The sequence below is a fragment of the Belonocnema kinseyi genome, chromosome 1 (assembly GCF_010883055.1).
Source record: "Belonocnema kinseyi isolate 2016_QV_RU_SX_M_011 chromosome 1, B_treatae_v1, whole genome shotgun sequence".
Classification (NCBI taxonomy): domain Eukaryota; kingdom Metazoa; phylum Arthropoda; class Insecta; order Hymenoptera; family Cynipidae; genus Belonocnema; species Belonocnema kinseyi.
In genome coordinates this window covers 86,944,136-86,950,632 of record NC_046657.1, presented here as the reverse complement: position 1 = coordinate 86,950,632, position 6,497 = coordinate 86,944,136, and the positions used below count along the sequence as shown (strand labels likewise).

Here is a 6,497-nt window from a genome sequence, read left to right as displayed (position 1 = left end):
ACGGCTCTAGTATATCTGCTACTAGAGAGGTGCGGGCAGACTGCATAATCGGTTGGTGGCAGCTTGGCCTGGTGTAAGCACATTTGCAAGTCCTAGTTGCACTCATGTAATTCACGCAATAAAACAATCTGTTGAGTTTAATAGATCGTCTACTTTAATCACATTCTCGAGTAGTGGGTGCTCGCAGTAATCTTGGAGTCAGATTAGTGAATTAATTTTCCTCTACATTATTCCCACACAACTGACATCTCTAATGCATTGTGACTCTATTTCTCTCTACTCCCAATAAAATGTTATAGAAATACGTAAAAATAAACAATATTTTTTATATTCTCGCCGAACAAGTATGATACAAATCAACATTGTGAATAAGTTGATTGAATATGTATCTTGTATAAAAACATACGAGATTGTTTAATCACACAACCACACAAAAAAAATAAGTGTGCGGATCTGGTAACAAGACACACGTATTCCTATGGATTTTGGGGCGCTGAAGTCAAATTCGGTATCGAAAATCACCTATCACGTCATGGTTGAGCCATAACCTCAAAAAATGACGAAAAATCATGCACTGAGGCAAATAAATTTCAAAATAATGCTAGTGATGCAAATTTTCACTTCAAAAACGTGTCGACAACTGTGAAGGATCAACCCTTGCCTGATATCAACTTATTTAACACAACTTTACCCCACAGAACTTGACCTCACCTAACCTGAATTAACAGATATTTATTGAACTACACGTAAAGCTCTGGAAGCATATTTTCCCAGCAGCAAATGTGTGTTACATCGATTGGGTCAACTCGAGCCTAACCTAGAAATAAATCTAACCTAGCCTAACCTAATCTAACCTCACGAAACACAATTAAATTGATTGTGTTGTCCCGTTGTGTTTGCGGTACCGTTTGAATCAGCGTGGGCTTAACCAGCAAAGAGGTCAAACCTATCCTAACCTAAAAAAACCTAACCTAACTTCACGTAACACAATTAAACTCATTGTGTTGTCCCGTTGTGTTTGCGGTACCGTTTCATTCAGCTTCGGTTTAACCTACATAGAAGTTTAACCTATCCTAACCTAACAAAACCTGACCTAACCTAACCTAGCCGAATGAAATTCAACCACACGTGTAGCTATGTAAGCGTACGGTTCTCAGTCTTAAATGTGTGTTATTTTAATAGTTTAACTCGATCTTAACCTACAAATGAATCTAACTTAACAGAACCTAGGGAAATTTTGCTTAACGCAACACAACTTAACTTAAGTGTTCCCGTTCTAACACAATAAAATTCATTTTATTGTACTACAGGTGGTTAAAAATTTAGACGCACATTACTCATTTGAAGAAACTTAGAATTACAAGTAGAATTGACCCCATTTCAATTGACCTGACAATGTTTGTATCAATTAAAATGTAGAACTATAACATAAATATGCAAATGAATAAGAGTTTTATTTAAAACTTTTTTCTCTCCGCTTTCTTAAACTTAAGAGATATATTTATACTATCTTTCGTGTTTACATTTTATCTTGCTTTTTATCGTAATTGAATTGATTTATAGACCTACTTCAGTCTATTTTCTGCCTGCTATAACGTGTCCTTTCTTCTTCATTTGTAGGTTAAGATCGAGTTAACCTATTAAATATAGCACACATTTAAGACTGAGAACCGTATGCTTACATAGCTACACGTGTGGTTGAATTTCATTCGGCTAGGTTAGGTTAGGTCAGGTTTCGTTAGGTTAGGATAGGTTAAACCTCTATGTAGGTTAAGCCGAACCTGAATGAAACGGTACCGCAAACAGAACAGGACAACACAATGAGTTTAGTTCTATTACGTGAAGTTAAGTTAGGTTAGGTTAGGTCAGGTTTTTTTAGGCTAGGATAGGTTTGACCTTTTTGCAGGTTAAGCACAAGCTGATTCAAACGGTACCGCAAACACAATGGGACAACACAATCAGTGTAATTATGTTTTGTGAGGTTAGGTTAGGCTAGGTTAGATTTATTTCTAGGTTATACTCGAGTTAACCCATTCGATGTAGCACACATTTGCTGCTAGGAAAATATGCTTCCAGAGCTTTACGTTTAGTTCAATAAATTTCTGTTAATTCAGGTTAGGTGAGGTCAGGTTCTGTTGGGTAAAGTTATGTTAAGTAAGTTGATATTAGGCAAGGGTTGATCCTTCACAGTTGTCGCCATGTTTTTGAAGTGAAAATTTCCATCACTGGCATTATTTTGAAATTTATTTGCCTCAGTGCATGATTTTTCGTAATTTTTGAGGTTATGGCTCAACCATGAGGTGATGGGTGAGTTTTGATACCGAATTTGAATTCAGCGCCCCAAAATCCATAGGAATACGTGTGTCTTGTTACCAGATCCGCACACTTATTTTTTTTTGTGTGGCTGTGTCATTAACAAAGATTAGCTTTCATAACAGTCAGAATGACCCTTTTTGTTAGGGCAGGTATACACTGTAATGTATAAACCGCTCGTCTTGGAGTCATACAAATTCTACTTAAGACATACATATGTCTTCAAGACATAGAACCTTGTCTCCAAGACATAAATTTAAGTTCGGCTTCCTCTCAAAACTGAAATATGCTCATGTCGAACTTTTGGACTTCAGCATGTCTTGATTGGAGGCAATTCAAGACGAAACCAAGTCGAAGAATTTTTACTCAGGAAGAGATGATTTTACATAAAAATTATGTTTCAATTGTTTAAAATAAAAAATGTTAAATGACTTTTTTTAAATCTGTAAGTTATAAAAAAACAAATTACACCGTTCTATTCTATGAAAAAAATATAAAATCCATTTTATGGAAATTTGACTTTCAGAAAATTTCTTGTGTAACATAAATTAATAATCACAAAGTACTAGGAAAAATGATAAAATTTCGGTTTAAATTTTAAATTTTTATATTTTTATTTTTTAAATTAAAGAAGTTGATTCTAGAATAAAGAAATTCATAAAAAATAAACAAAATAGCCAAATTTTTGTCTTTTGCATTCTCTTCGTATGACGCACTTTTTTCAAGTTCCTGCGTTATAAACCATTTATTTTCATGAAACTGACGTATTTCCAAAATTAAACCAATACATTTTTGGTAAACAAACTTTTAAACTTAGGCAAAAACCTAATTGTGAGTTATATTAAATGGAATTTCTGATGATAAAGAGCTATTTTAAAAGAATCTATGAAAAGTTTTGTAGAATATATTTCTACATTTTTATATTTTATTAAAATATTTTATGTTCAAAAATAAGAACATGAAAATAAAAACTTTTTACATCAATTTTTTGGAAAATGTAATAATAGCCCTTTGCTAATTTATTTAATATGGTAGTAAATGACTAACGGTTTTTATGTTACCTAAATTTTGAAGATATTAATTTCTTTTGCTACCCCTTGTAAAAATTAATGATCGACTTTAAATTCAAAGGAAGGCATACCTTTTTTAATCCCAAATAATCATTTTAAATAATTCTTCTTATCTTTATGCATTTTACAATTGCTTTTTGTTGAAAATACTTTATTTGCACTTTTAATGATTTAAAATAAGCAAACCAATGAGAATCAATCTACTCGCCGACTGAGTCTTCATCCAGTGGTTACTACACCAATTGCAATGCGAATTTGTAACTTTGCGCGGCTCTGTAAATTCTCGCAGCCAGTCAAAGAGTGCTTTCCTGACTGTTTCCCTGACTGCGCTTAAAAACTTCCATGACTTTCTATAATTTTTCTATGCCAATCTATGACCTCTTCATAGACATTATACGAAACTTCATAAAAATGATATCCCGTCCAAAAGTCCAGCACTAATCCAGGAAATATTCCAAGACTTTTTTTCCGTGTAGCTTGTGTCGTTTGTTCAAAAATTTAAATTAAGAAAATCTAATTTTGTTTTTTACAAATAAAACAGAAACTGCATCTTCTATCATTAAGTATCTTGCATAGTCTGAGCGCAATGCGTAATTTTTCATTATATTTGATGCAACTGAAATTTGAGGTATCGCTTTTTTAATAAAATTGAAAAAGTCGTTACAATATTCTTGTAGGATTTTAAAAGATTCAACGTTTTTATTTTCTTGAAACTTTGCCTATCGTCCTTTGCTTGGCTTAAAATGTTAATTTTCATTAGTTTTGTATATTCTTATCCATAATGAGAAGGCTTTAGTTTTATGTGAAAACTGAAGTTGGCGGATTTCATCAAATATCGACGTTTTAAGGCCCCTTGAGTCAAAAAAAGAGTCTAAACGTCGATGTCTGTGGTTATCGCCTGTGGTTATCGTCTGTGGTTTTGGCTCGCTTTTTCAAAAAAATTGAGAATACTTTTTTCCACATTAGAAAACTCTATTGACAGCTGTTTATAGTGTAAAAAAATTAGAACAATTTATCCCCATGACTTTTTTTGATAAAATAAAAGTTACTAAAGTTATAGCATTTTCAAAATCAAAAAAATCCACCGAAAATGGACATTTGAAGACAAACAAAGCGTGCTATGGGAAAAGGAAAGAAAAGAAAAACTTAACCTATTGAAGGCTCTATAACATTATTTTAATAACTTTTTGAATTTTGTTAACAAACATTTGAAAATTTAAATTTTGATCGAAAAAAAATTAATGAAAAAGCCATAACTCCATTTTGTGGTAAAACTAACCATGACACTTAAGGAGATGGTTGGAGTAAAATTGTCCACCTAGAAGAGATCCGAAAATTTGTAATGAATTACTTTTTTATAAAGACGATATGAGCTACAAGTATAAATTAGACAACATTTATTCGACCGAAAAAGTTTTACAAATGTTTTAAGAATATTTTTCTGATAGACAGCGTAGTTTTTTTCAATCGTTAAAAACAAGATTCGAAATAAAGAAATAATTTTTAAAAAATACAATAAGAATATGTATGTTTTAATTTTGATGCTTATTATGAATTGTAATAATATAAATTTATTAGAATAATAATACATGTTTGAGCGCAGCTAAGAATACAATTGAATGCGAAATAAGAAACAAATATTAAAGTAATCATGGTGAATAATATTATAATTTGCACTTTATTGTGCAATATCTGAATAAGCATTCCCGACATTGGTGCAAAAAAATGTATTATATTTTATATAAAAGTGTTGAGCATATTGTAGAAAGTTGACATTTTGGACAAGATCGAGTTTGCTAAATCCGAAAAAGGTTTAAAAAAAAGAGAGTTGAAAATCCCAAAATTACAGTTGTCGATCCATTTACCATTCATTTTAAAGGTCTGTGCAAAAATGTGGGAGAAATACAAATACCGAACGCGAAGCGCGAAACCCAGCAGTCGCCCGCCCTAGGCGCGCCCAAACTTGTGAGCCGCGCACGCAGTGCACGATGAGAATGTACTCGCGCGGTGAGCACATTTTTTTTCTTTATCGATAAAAGTCAGAGATAATGTTCGAATTTTCTACCACTACAAATAGGCGTACATATAATTTTAAAATAAAAAAAATGCTCTCCAATATTTTGAAAATGTTCTAATATTTTGAATTTTCATCTCAAATATCTGACTAATTAACTGGCTCTTTCTTTTCGAATTCTTATAAAGTGTGTCAAAGGGCAATCCAAACGGTAAATTCCTTCAAATAGTAGCGACTTTACAGCCTGTTGCGACGATAATGACTATGACGATGACAAAGAGAAACAAAGAGAGACAAGCCCATCGCTGTAAATTCTGCAACGTTGCATATTGATAATTGTGAATTTTTAAAACGCAGTAAAACGTGCACTGCTATAAATCTTAGTAAAACTACATTTTCAATGAGAAGCACAAAATTATACATCAATCAGAAGTTGACTTCATTTTTGTTTCTCTTTTATTCTCTCAATCCGTCTTTAATGCTTCAATGCTTAATTAGAAAAAGAAAGACAGAATTGCCAATTAATATACCAATTTGAGTATATTACGTCTATGTGTTAATCAATTTGATTTAGAAATTTGGAAAACTGTACTTCAACAAACAAATTTAATACTGTGTAAACTGCTACATTCAAAAATTCGAAAAAAAAAACATTTTTCATAGAATAAAAAAATCCTGTAAGGATATCACCCATATACACTAAAATTATTTACAAATTTATAATTTTAAATATTATCTAAGAGCACGTACCTCTATGATTATTTTCTTTTTCTCTTAGAGCAAACTGGTTTCTTCAGAATATAAAGTAAAGGCACTGTGTCCCAATATGTCTTTTACTGTATAGTAAATTTTATCGCAACGACTCATAAAACTCCGAGGCAGGAATAATAAAAATGACCAAACTCACGACTTCGGTGAACGTTGGGAATTTTCTAAAAATAAGTTCAGACATTTCTTTTAGCTCTAAATCCTCTTGTATCGAATTTATTTTTGTGCGATGATTATACGAATACATACAAGTATAATATATAATAGAATATAAAAAGCTAAACATTTCCAAATTTTTCAAGGTGAACCTCGGAAGTGATGTTTGCGGATAT

At 31.9% G+C, this 6,497-nt stretch overlaps 1 protein-coding gene across 3 annotated transcripts in view; it reads right to left on the bottom strand.

The window, feature by feature from the left end:
• LOC117175103 (prolyl 4-hydroxylase subunit alpha-1-like) overlaps positions 1-6,279 on the bottom strand; it is a 57,852-nt gene extending 51,573 nt beyond the window's left edge. Inside the window, exon 1 of one of the 3 annotated variants that reach the window (XM_033364676.1) lies at positions 6,148-6,279. The gene's annotated coding sequence lies outside the window, so the exon portion shown is untranslated. The remainder of the gene's footprint in view (positions 1-6,147) is intronic. The other 2 variants (XM_033364656.1, XM_033364666.1) reach the window with 2 other exon arrangements.
• Positions 6,280-6,497: the final 218 nt, after the last annotated feature.